Here is a 13,240-nt window from a genome sequence, read left to right on the forward strand (position 1 = left end):
CTGCTGGAACATCTTAAAGCCACATTTGTGAGCAACTTCTAGTAGGTAAATTGGACATCCTGGCATGCATTCTAATGTAACAAACTCCGTCCCTCTCCATCTTAACTTCCTAACTTTGTTTTTTTCCTTTGCCTCATTAAAAAACTACCTATCTTCTTCCATTTGAGTCATCTTTTATGCTGCCTTAAATTCTTTTTAAAACAGTATAGCAAAAGTAACATAAATAAATAATCAAACATTTTTGCTCGCTTTCAGAACCTCCTATATAATTTGTAGGGCACAACACAAAATGAAAATGTGCACTTCTTGGCCCAAAGTTATTAAGAGTCTCAAGATGGCAACAGCAGAGTGTTAAGCCAAGTATTGAAGTCTTCAGAGTGTAAGGGCCCTGTGTGACTGCACAGATCACATGTCCATGAAGGTCACACAACCATGAAGCCAGCCCTGCCAACTCTTGTAATCCTCAAAAGCATGGGAAATAGACACCATTTATAATAAACCTCCCACTTAGTAATGATATCATGTTCACTTATCAAAATTTGTTCAAGAACCAGTTAAGGCCCAATTTGCATTGTGTACATTTTGCATGGGAAAATAAATTAGAGGCAGAGAGATGGGAAAATTAAAGATGTCTTTGGAGATTATATATAACTAAAAGTAATCATTTCTACGAGCTTCTAGATGGTCAGCTTCTTGGTTCACATATCTCTGGTTCATCTTGCATTTCCCTGCAGATCCATACTGTCCTACAATAGGAACTCCAACGTTTGCTGGCTGGCTTAGATGGATGGCGTTGGATGCAGAAGGTATGAATTTAGGAAATAGAAGAAAAGGTTAGGAAAGTACTTTGGGTTTCAACCTGAGGATGTCTATAGAGTGGTAGACTTAGTCTGGTAGGAAATGAAAAGCAGGACAATTTTGGAGGAAGATTGTGACTTAGTAAAGCTGATCTGGCCCCAGCGTAGAGGATGAATTGGAGGGCAGAGATACTGGAGGCAAGAGGCTCAGCTAAACAGCCATTACCCAAAGCCCACAAAGGTGCTTAGGAGCTGAATTAGACTGGGAGCCGCGGAAGTGTGACAATCATAGGAACGGTACCTACTTCTTCACAGTCACCGCACCTTTTCACATCACTGTTTCGTTTGCTCCTTCAGTCATTCTGCTAGGAATGTTTTTATCACATTTCATAGAATTGCAAACTGATTCTCAGAAGGTGTGAGTGATTTCCCCAGATCAGCGTAATTAAAGCACAGGTCAGCATCAGCTCCCAAGGCAATGCTTTTTCTCATCCCCCAGTGGAGCACCACCTGACTACATATTAGAATCTCGGGATGAACTTTATAATAATAAGGTGTTTTTTCGGCTCCACCCCAGACAGTCTGATATAATTGGTCTTGAGTGAGGCCCAAGCAAGGGAGTTTTTAAAAGCTTTCCAGGGATTCTAATTTGTAGCCAGGTTGAGAACCTCTCGGCAAGATCAGGACCACTTAGGGTGGGAGTTCTGGCTGAAAACAAGAGACCATAGGGAGGCAAAATGGATGAGACTTGACAACTAATTGCAGAAAGACACCAATGGGATGACAAGGTTTTTAGCCTCCCTATTACGTTACCATAAAAATACAAACTGTTTAGAAGAAACAGAAATTAGAACCATACATATTAAAACTTAAGGTGTTTAACCAAAATTGTACCCAGAAACAAATTTGAAAATTTTAAAGCCTCTTATTACTGTTGGGGTAGGGACATAGCTCAGTGGTAGAGCACGTGCTTAACATGCATGAGGTCCTGGGGTCAATCCCCAGTACCTCCATTTAAAACACAAACAAACGAACAAACAACCTCACTGTTATTCAAGAAAATTTGAAAAAAGAAAATATAATCATTTGAATCTGGAAGCTAGGAAAGGATCATGTGATACCTACAATAAAGAAAAGAAAGAAAATAATAGAGGCAAAAATCCCAAAATAATAAGATTAGGGACTGGTCAACAAAATCAAGAGCTTTATTTACATTTGGGGAAAAAATAAGCAAAATAGGTTATGTCTGACAAATTAAATGAAGACAAAAATAGAAATAGCACAAATTTAGAAATGATAAAATACAACAACTAACATGGAAAGAAATATAAATAGATTAGTATAGACATGCATATGTAATTTTGTACCGTGTTCAACTCTATGCTGATAAATTTCAAAATCTGGCAATTTTCTGGAAAAAAATGTAAATTTCCAAAATTGAAACCAAAAATAATGTAATGTACTAGAACAATAACAATAAAATAAACTGAAAAAAACTATTAAAAGAACTACTTCTCAAAGAAGGTTCCCCAACCTGATCATTTTACTAATAAATTCTTTCAAATTCTCAAGGAATGAAAATTCACATCCTCTGTGATTTGTTCCAGAGCATGTAAAAAATGGAAATTACTCCCATTTGTTTTGTAATCCTTCCCTTCACTTTCTTTTACCCCTATCTCTCACCATTTATTTATTTTATTGGTCTTTTACACTCAGTTAACCTCATATTCTATCAAACTTGCTGCCTCACAAAAATGGTTTAAAAAGTGTTTTTGCTTCTGAAGAGATTTTAATAAGCTGTGAAACATGTTTATAGATAAGAAGTAAACAAGATGTTTTTCTCATCATTTTCAGAATCCAAACTTTCAATAATAAATATCTATAATGTGGATAACATGTATCCTGCTTTGTAAGAAAGGCAAATGATTTTGTGAATATTATCCTGTCTTTTTACTACATAATTTTTTTGGCTTTGTTTAGTAGGTTTATTTAACATCTTCCCTTTTTAAAATCTCTGCTGATACTCAAAGGTCTAAGACCAAAATCTTGACTTTCTAATTCTTCTAGTTGCAGTGACTTTAAAATCATGGATGGTATTTCTCACCAATATATATATATATATATATATGTTTTGTTTTTTTTTTTTGGAATACCAACTGCTTAGTATTCTAGATAAATTCTCAATAAACAAGTAAATTCTCAATAAACAAGTCAAGTTATGAGCAAGTGAAGAAAACTGTTTGACTTCAGGAAGAAGGTTGCCATCATGCTTGGCACACTTGCTGGAAAACTGAACAACCTGGAAACCTCAGAAATATTTCCAGTTTGCAAAACTGAGTTGACCAAGTTCAAGGGCAAAACCAATGAAAGGAAAATTTGGCTACCATAGTTCTCTGTTGTGCTTTTCTCAAGGGGGCTGTAGGAGGAGTATTTTCTCCATCCATCCATAAAGATTTGAATCCTTCCAAAAGGAAAGGGCCACAGATTTGCTGAAAGCTTTCATAGTTAATTCAATGTAACCAAAAGCATTCATCTTTGAACTCTTCAGCACCTGGAACACAGATGGGTATTCCTTTCCCTCAGCCTTTTGAATATTGTTCTTACCTGGGAACTAATTGCATTCCAGTTCACACACACACACTCACACACATACACATACACATACACACTTGCACAGACTCTAGGTATTTGTTGGAAGGTACAGCTCAACTTTTTGTTCCCAGGTCCTAGCACAGCAACTAGCACATAGTTCACACTTAATAAATGTTATATGAAACTAAATCAAATTAAATTGAATTGAATCTAGCAAAAATAGAACCATAAGGAAAAAGTTATGCGAGCAACAGAGGAAAGCAGTTTCTAATTCTGCCTGGGGGAATTAAGGAAAGTCAAAACAAAAATAACAAAATGTGTTTTGAGGAGTTATACAAACCATTTTGGCAATGCAATTTAATTGTATGGAGCAAACGTTTATTTAATTTTAATAATAAATGCTTACACATTTTTACGCAGTTTTAATCTTTGAAACCCTTCCAGGCACTAAATAATTGAATTTTTTAGACTACATTCTTCAAAAATCATCTGCATTGATTTAATGTTCCCAACAGAGTAGTCAAATGAAAACAGAAACAATAAAGCAGAGACAGCACAAAGCTCAGGTATCCTCTCCACAGTATTCAGACCACCTACTCCCCAAGAAGTGGAACCAAGAAGAGACAGATGGCCCTGATTCTGTCTCCGAGAAATGGGAACCGCCTGTGCCAATGTGGGCACCAACGTCACCTTCTGTGCACAAGGAAGATCACCTAGGACCTCAGGTCCCACAGGCCATCAGTGCAAAGTAACAGCATCAAAGCTTAATATTGGCTATTCTTCTCCCATCTCACTTTCTATAGCGATTTCTTTCTTCCTAGTAAACAAAAGAATTTCCAAGAATTATGCTGGTCTCTGAAAAAACTCTCTGACCACATGCAGTGAAGTTTCTGCACTGGAATATACCTGTGCTGTGAAATATGTATCTGCAAACAATGTCTAATGGGAGTTTTCTTGTTGTCATGATTGTGAGTACTGCTCAATGTTGAGAACAATCAGAGAAAAACCCCTGTAGTCCATCTGCAGCTTAGGTGGGAAAGACTAGAAATAGGAAAGAGCAATTGGAGAAAGTTATCAAGTACAGAAGGAGAGATTCCTCCTTATCCAGGCCAGAAGTGAGACCCCCTCACAGAGGCTGTGGGCAGAGTGGGTCTTCAAGAAGATGGTGGGAGGGCAAGGAAAGGGGGAAGAAGAGGGAAGGAACCGGCCCTTCCTGGCTATGTCTCTGACCAGAGGGTGAGGCCAGAGGTGGGGAATGAAGAAGCTTTGCATTGAATGGGAGACTGAAGTTCTGATTTAGACTAAAGGAGACATTTTAACTCTTGAAAACTGAGTCACAGCTACCCAAGTGAGATTATTCTTACAGCTGAAAGCCACTCAAAAGCCATGAGACTTGCCCACGGTGCTGTGATGGGTAAGGGAACGGTGATTTGACAAAGCCATGAAGGGAAAAATAAATAACGCCATGTCGTGTTTGCATCTATTAAGATCATCCCATTCAGTAAACTGGTTACGTTGCCTTAACACAACACCTCATTTGTCCTAATGTGGCCAAAATAAATAAGCTGTTACATGGTCGATTCCGCTCCTGTTGTAATGACCCAGTTGGCTTAACTACAGAGTATTCTAAATAATTGTGCAAAAATCAAATCAAATAAACAGCCACACAGAAGTTTGACTGAACGGCCATGAATAGCTGCAGCTTTCCACTTGTCTCTCTTTCTTCTCCTCATATAGCTCTCCATAAAACTGAATAATGAAATTTAGATCAAGCTGTCATTAACATGACATTACGATTTATCTGGATAATCAAAACCTGGCAGACATTCAGCATAATTGTTGTTTTAAAACACTTTTGGTTTTCCACTCGGAAACAGGCCAAGGGACTAACCTCCATGATTAATAAGGACAAAGCTTAGCTGGAGAAACAAATTTCAGCCAAGCCTTCCAACATCCGAAGCTTAAAGTACTTTTTTGCAAGGACAAGATGCTGAAGTGACATATACCAACCCCTCCACCCCCCAGGTGATGTGGAAATGGCTTCAATTTTGAATCATTGAGATGTGAGATGCCCAGGTCTCATTCAATACCTACAAGGAACCTGGAAGGAGTTTCTTTCACTAGGAACTGCTTTCATTTCCACCTGTTGGTGGGGTCAGTAATCCTGACCCACCGCACCCCCCCCACCCCCCAAAACACACCTAAACTGATCAGGAGATGGCTAAATAGATTAACTAATAAAATTTAAAATGCTTTGTAATTGTATAATAATGACAGAATGTACAATAATAAAATGGCTCACAATTTGAATTTACAATCCCTACTGACTCCTCAAAGCCCTAGCATTTTAGAGGTGAGATTATCTATTCACAAGGCTTCTGCCTAACTCATGTAAGAGGATTCTATTATGGGTAAACTGGAGATAAAATGAGAGTTTTAATATGATTATAGGTCAGTGGTTTTTGAATTGTTAATGTATAAAAGACCCCAGAGGCATATGCTGAATATATAGTCCGTGAAAGACAAAATTAAATAAACAAAAAGCAATTTACAAGCTGGAAAACATTTTTTAGTTCTCATGGAGCATTTTAACACATGTCCTCTAGCATCCAGCTTAACAGGGCTGAGCTGATGCCACAGAAAAGAGGCAAGTGAATTAATTTTGCTTCATAGGCCCAGAACCTGGAAGAAAATGGTTTGTGGGGAAGCATTTCAAACTTGAAAATGTGAACCACAGGAGCAGACACATGATTCCAGAGGGCACAGAAGCTCCTTGGAATAAGATTCAACCTAGTGATATTACAAAATAAAGAAGATGAGATATATTTATGTATGTGCTTATTTATGTTTGCGGTACCCTGCCCACCTCCAGAAGGGATGTGCAGTGAATGGGAAAATCCTGGGGTGTAGTGGGTTATGTTCAGTCTGGATGGGGCAGTGTGTTTTGAACATACCTGCAAGGCTGTCATACTAAGTATGGTACCTACGAGGGATCTTGCATGCAGCTTCCCCTTTCAAAGTTCAAAGATGACCTTGGCCATGATAAATAACTTCCTTATTTTCTTGACTCTTAGCCCCATGGTTGCTCATTTAGGCCGCTGATTTCTCACACTGAGATGCCCATCTGAAAACAGCAGTCCAAAGGAGAGAGATGGCCCTCCTTATCAGTGTCACTGCATACACACCTATCCCTTCCACCAGCCTCTAAGTGTGAGAAACTGTTCTTGTTCTAGAAACAAGAGACATGGGCGGGTTGGGTTGCAAAACTTATCAGAAAGAGTCCTTATGACTCTCAGCTTCTCTGATTCTCCAGCACCAACTGGGTGTCCAACAACTCAATTTCATTCAGACAACAACTACCCAGAGTTAGCATCAGACCCACAGGTGTGAGGGTTCAGTCCCACAAGCCCTCACTTCAAAAGCCAGTTGCAGGTGAAATGCAAGTGGGCTTCCTCTGACTTGGCTACAAATTCTGGGTTCCCATGCCCCCACTTTCATTTTTGATTAATTTGCTGAAATGACTCACAGAACTTAGAAAAATGCTCCACTCACTGTTACAGTTTATCACAAAGGGCACAAATGAACAGCCAGATAAGGATGTACACAGGACAAGGTCTGAAAGAGTCTTGAGCACAGGAGCCTCTGCCTCTGTGGATTTGGAGTGCACCACTCTCCTGGCAAATGGATGTGTTCACTATCTTGGAAGATTCCGGAACTCCCTCATTTGGGGATTTTTATGGAGGTCTCTGTATGCAAGCATGGCTGATTAAATCACTGGCCATTGGTGACTGAACTCAAACTAGTCATCACTAATAGCCTGACCCAAATATAGAGAAGCTTCACAACTCTCACTGCCGAAAAGTATGTATTTTTTTTTAATTTAAAAAATTCTTCTATTACAAAATTAAGATCCTTTTTACTGTGAATTTTTTAAAAGAAAAAGAATCCGCCCCCAATTCATATCCATGTTACAAACTTCCGCAGAGACTAACTTTGTCCAGCTCAAAGATTACTTCTAGACTAGAGGTTGGCAGATAGTTTCTATAAAGGGCCAGATAGCAAAAATTTTAAGCTTTACAGGCCTAATCGTGTCTGTCATACCAGCTCTAAGGTTGTAGCATTAACCAGCCATAAACAATATGTAAATAATGAGTGCAGCTGTGTTTCAATAAAACTTTATTTACAAAATGAATCAGGAGCAGATATGGCCCACAGGCCATAGTTTGCTAACTTCTGCTCTAGACCAACATAACTTTCTCCCTTTACAGTCAAGAAATGTTCAACCCATTTTTGTAACTGGTCAATTTTAATTGTCTTGCTGTTCAGTTTTCTCCTGATGCTGACCATTCAGATTAGCATTTTTAAACATATTAGTATAATCATCAACTTTCTTTATCCCTGGGTCCTCATTACAGAGATTTGAAAGCATCCTACTTTCACTTTTATTGATCACACACTTACAGAGTCACTTTAGCTTATAAGATTCTTTGTAGAAAGTGTGGACGAGCATACAAAATCATGGCCCTGCAAGGGGACAAGTCCACAGAGAGAGTCGGGAGAAGATCTCGCCAGCTTTGGCTTTGGATTTTAAGATTTTATTAAAAGCATGACTGGGAATTTTCTTTGCACTTTTGATCTAGAGATCCACACATCCCACTATTTCACTCTAAAAGGATATTCCTAATCAGATAAGCAAAGAATATGGCTACCATTCACCTTATAGAAGCAAGAGAATTCATGACTCAGAATCTCTGAATCAAAAAGTATTTCACCCATTGCCATGTTATTACGTTACCTGTAATGGAGTATAATCTGTAAAAATACTGAATCGCTAGGCTGTACACCTGAAACTAACACAATATTATTAACCAACTATTCTTCAATTTAAAAAAGTATCTCAGGCATTAGTAGGTCCCAATTATATGTAGGCCCCATTAAGTAAAAGAAAGTGGGTGGGGAACATTATGGATGCAAAATTAGGTACAAAAGTGAATTTTATTTCAAGGGAGAAAATAAATTTCAACAGGCATAAATTCTTAGAAGCTAAGAAATACTATACCCATTTTATTTCAGATTATTTTTTGGGTTTCCACTAACGTACTTCTTTTCTGTCATATTTTAAATTTTGGCTGGTTAATAATTATGAAAAAGTACTTCAATCAAAAATTAAAGAATGCATAAAAGAAATTCAAATACTTACATAACTGCTGTTGCATTGAATACAGTTGACATGTGCTATCGAATTACTCTCAGTGTAAGGGTTTTGCCATAGGAACTTCTTTTTTGCCATTGTCACTTGTTTTTTCAGGCTAGTCTGCTGCATTGATGGTGATTTTGCATGTTATTTCACCTGGAACCACCATACTTTGTCAGGACAAGGTGTGTCAGATACTTCAAAATTCAATCGGATATGTTGGGATACATTAACAAGATACAACTTCACACAGAATTGTATGTGTGTCTAGCACTGCTACACATTGTGTTACCTATAAACCCTGGAATTCTAATAAATTCTGTTTCTAGAAATTCTCAGAAAAAAATTAAGTTGCAGTAGAAACAGTCAGTGGTCTTAATTGTGACACAAAGATCTGCACGTCTATAGAAAGGTTTGGTCACACAAGAACAGTGCTTGGCCTTGAAAGGGGCCTGTGCGACAGGAGGACTCAAAACTTTCAGCTTCCTCTGTTTAATGGTAAGCTCACGCCTGACCTTCCAAGTCACTTAGCTTAGGTCTCATATCAATCATGCATCCCTGGTGGTAGACTGGCCTCTGCACAAACACTCCCTGTGACATTGAATTTATTACCTCCCAAGGAAACCCATTCCATTTTTAGGAATTGTATTAGTCAGGGTTCTCCAGAGAACAGAAGCAATACATATGAGAGATTTATCACAGGAATTGGCTCACACAGTTGTGAAGGCTGAGAAGTCCTACGGTCTGCCGTCTGCAAGCTGGAGAACTAGGAAATCCTGTGGTGTGACTGTCCAAAGGAGCAGAAGATGGATGTCCCAGCTCAAGCAGAGAGTGAATTCACTCTTCCTCTGCCTTTCTGTTCTTTTCAGATTCTCAGTGGATTGGGTAATACCCACCTGCCTTGGTTTGGGCACCTCTTGTACTCAGTCTACTAATTCAAATGCTAATCCCTGCTGGAGACACCCTCACAGACACACCCAGAAATAATGTTGAAACAAATATCTAAGCACCCTGTGACCCAGACAAGTTGACACATAAAATTACCATCACAGGCAGCTTGAGTTATCATGGAAATCTTCCTTGTGCTAAACTAAAACCTATCTCCTAATACCCATTAGCAAATGTCCTAAGTCTTCACTTTGAATAACAAATCTACACTCTTCCACCTGATGGTCATCCAAATATCTGACAACAGTGTTCATGTCATCCACTGTCTTAATTTGAGTTCCCTAAGAGGCAGACTCTGTCAAAAGGACTTGTTCAAATGCAAATAGTTCATTTGGGAGCTGGTTCTAGGAAACATCAGTAAGGGAGCAGGGAATTGAAAGGGAAGGGAAGACAGCCAATAGAGTGTCTGCAATTAAGCCAGTTACCACTGTGGGCAGCCTGACCTCATTCCCTCTGGGAAACTCTGGAAGTCAGTGCAGAACGTGGGCTTCAGAGTTATCCCACCTAAACGGTGAGAGAACTGGGGGTTTATACACCAAACCCCATCAGTTATTACTTGCAGGCTGCTCTTGAAAGAGACCGGGCTCCAGCTTCCAAAGAAAGCCTTCAAACAAAGAGATGTCCAGGCTGGCTGCTGGAACTCAGCCAGTCTACAGGCCCATGGTAAGGCCCAAGGGGACATGACAGCACTTTCTCCAGTCAGACTGCCCTTAGGGCTTCAAGGGTTTCACACCCAGCACAGCTAGAGGTCTCCTCCATCCTGCTCCTCCATCCTGTTCCATCAGATAGTCTTGGCTTTGCCTTTTTATTTTTCTTAGAACTGAACGTGACACTTCATGTATGATCCTGCCATCACATTCCCCAAATTTCTGGTCCCAGAAAGGTAGAAAAAAACATAATCAGGTTTAGTCATGAAAGCAGCTAAGAGCATTCAAGTAAATTCGACAGTGGAGCAGGCTTGATGTGGTGCTGAGGCAGCATGTCCACTGTGGCTTTGCTAGAACCATCCCCAGGAAGGTCAACTGGGAAATTCTGCTTTCTTTAAAAATTCCAGACAGATTCATTCTTTCCCAGTCACCTATCACTGGAAAGAATGCTCTTTAGTGCTCGGTTATGTACGCCAAGGGAGACCAGCCTAAGATTAAATTATGGAGAATGTATGAAAATTGTTTACGTTAGATAATCAGAAATAGTAAGCTTTTTGCCACAAAGTGACAGAATTCTTTCCTACGATTCATTACTGCAGCAGTTTCAAAATATGTTCACAATTCTTTGCTACTCCTATCTTCAGAAGGTGGATCTTAATTTCATTCCCCTTGAGTGTGGCATGTACTTTGGTTCTAACAAAGAGAATGTGACAGAAGCCACCAAGTGAGAACTCTGGCCAATTAGTGTTTCAGCAGAGAAGTATTTCTACGTAAGGCAAGGGTTCCCTGTGCCTTCCAGACTGCTCTGGGGAAGTAATAAAACTATAGATTAGGGTTGGGTGAAGATCTAGACTTTCATCCTTGATCCTGCTTCTCTGACAACAGCCAACAGGCTTCTCTTTGGGTGGACTGAACTTACTTTGCTTTCTTTTTTCCCCAAACAGCTGCAGTTGCAAGTTATTGCTTGCCAGAACTTATTTGTCTCATACCTGTTCAAATATCCATGAGCAAGAAAAAGCTGATGAAAGGGAAAGAATATTTTGCTGTCCTCAAATTATAGGTAACTAAAGAATAGAATTCATACTGACACCAGGATAGAATCAGGGATATTTTCTCCTACAGTTATGTCGGAACTAGAGAGTGAAAGAGAATACTGGCTGTGGGTATACATATAAGTGCTCCATGTTCTTAACAAAGTTGTTTGCATTATTTGGAATTTCCAAGTCAATTAGAATGTGGCTCATCACAGTCACTGCACTATAATCATCCTTCAAAAGAAATGCATGTTTTACCTGGTAATAAAAATTTTCAGAGTGAGTCAGTAAGTTCATGAGCATCTCAGCTGATGGATTTTCACTTCTGATCCTGGCCACTCAGCTGCTCAAAAGTCCAGAGGCCACCATCCCAGTGCCCAGTTTGAATCTCTTCCATTTGGATGCTTATCTGTGGGTCTTTCTTGCCTTCCTAATTCACACTTTAAATTGAGACTTTATAAGCCAAGCCAAATTGGTACATTTCAAGGGTTTTTTTCAGTCTCTTCCATTTTTTTGTAATTATGAGTTGGGTCCAAGCAATTCAGAACTGTGTGCCAGTCCTGAGGTTATTCCAAATTGCTTATTTCGAGAAATGAGTATTAGAAAATCTGGCACACAGTAGGCACTCAATAAATGTTTATGGAATCCTAGTATATACACATGGCAAGTTTTTTTTTTTTTTTTTTTTTTTTTTACTGAGACACTTTCTACTTTCCGTAGACAGGAGAAGCAAGATGTTCCTGGTGTGTGACACACTGACTCAAGTTCTCTTTGATAACAGGGAGCACTAAACAGAATTCCCGGAAGAGGCGAGCTCTCTCAGCTTCCTTATTATCATGTCATCTCCCATTCTTAACTGGTTTTCTCAAAGATCCACAGATATTAGCATAAATATGCTGGAGCCTCACACTTGTTTAGTCCATGAGGATATAGAATTCAGTAATCTATCCAAAACTTGTCACTACCTGAGCTACAGGGGCCTTTATAATACACTGCTTTTTGCAGACTTGGGTACTAGTATGATAGATTGGCCCTAGGGTTTTTCTGTTAATAAAGTGAAAGGAAAAGATAAGGAGGGAGAGAAAAGGGGAGGGGGGAAGAATAAGGCAGGGTGTCTTTTGACCCTCAAACTCAGCATATTTATATGAGCATATAAGACCAAAAAGATACAATGTCAAAGTTAAACTTGAAAAATTCCATCCTAGGAGAGGTCTTTTTTTTTTTCCCCATAAAATGAAACCTTCCTATCTCCTTATTCTGGAGGAAAAAAATGAGAAAGATTGATGAAAGCACTTTTCTTTCAAAAGTCCTCTCTGTCAGTTCAGAGCAAGGAAAATTAAAACACCAAACAAATTCATCCATCATGATACGCCTCTTGTCTCCTTTTCATCTTTCTTCTACTTTCTAGATTACTAATTTCTCAGTCACCTTGTTTTCACTCCCTGTCTAATGGTGAGCATATTTATAATACTTAATATTTGCTATACCTAAAGATGCTAGTGCTTTAGTACTTAATATTTGCCATATACATAAGAGCACCAAGAATTTCATGACTATTACTTAGGTATCTCAAGCTATGTCAGAAATTAGAATAGGTAAGGAAAGTGAGTTTCAAAAATCAAAAGGATAACTACTGTCTCTAGTAAAAACTTGAGGATTTCATCCAGATGCTGGGGTCCCCTATCACACTTAATCATTAACTGCATGACTGTAGGCAAGGGTATCAGTCAGTATAAGTTATGTTATGCTGTGGGAACAAACAATCCCAAAACCTCAATGGCTTGTAACAACTCAGGTTTATTTCCCACTCATACCACCTGTCCATCACCGGGTGATCATGGCTTTGTGACAGAGGAAAAAGAGCACATGGAAAATTATATGCTGGCTCTTAAGGCTTCATCCCAGAAGTGGTCCACATCATTTCCACTCACAATCTGCTGGCCAAAGCAAAGGGTTTGGTACTATTCATGGCTTTATGCATCCTCTAGGGCCCCCGGAATTTATCTCCTGTGGATAAAGGAGGACTAT

The sequence above is a fragment of the Camelus dromedarius genome, chromosome 28 (genome assembly GCF_036321535.1).
Source record: "Camelus dromedarius isolate mCamDro1 chromosome 28, mCamDro1.pat, whole genome shotgun sequence".
NCBI lineage: Eukaryota > Metazoa > Chordata > Mammalia > Artiodactyla > Camelidae > Camelus > Camelus dromedarius.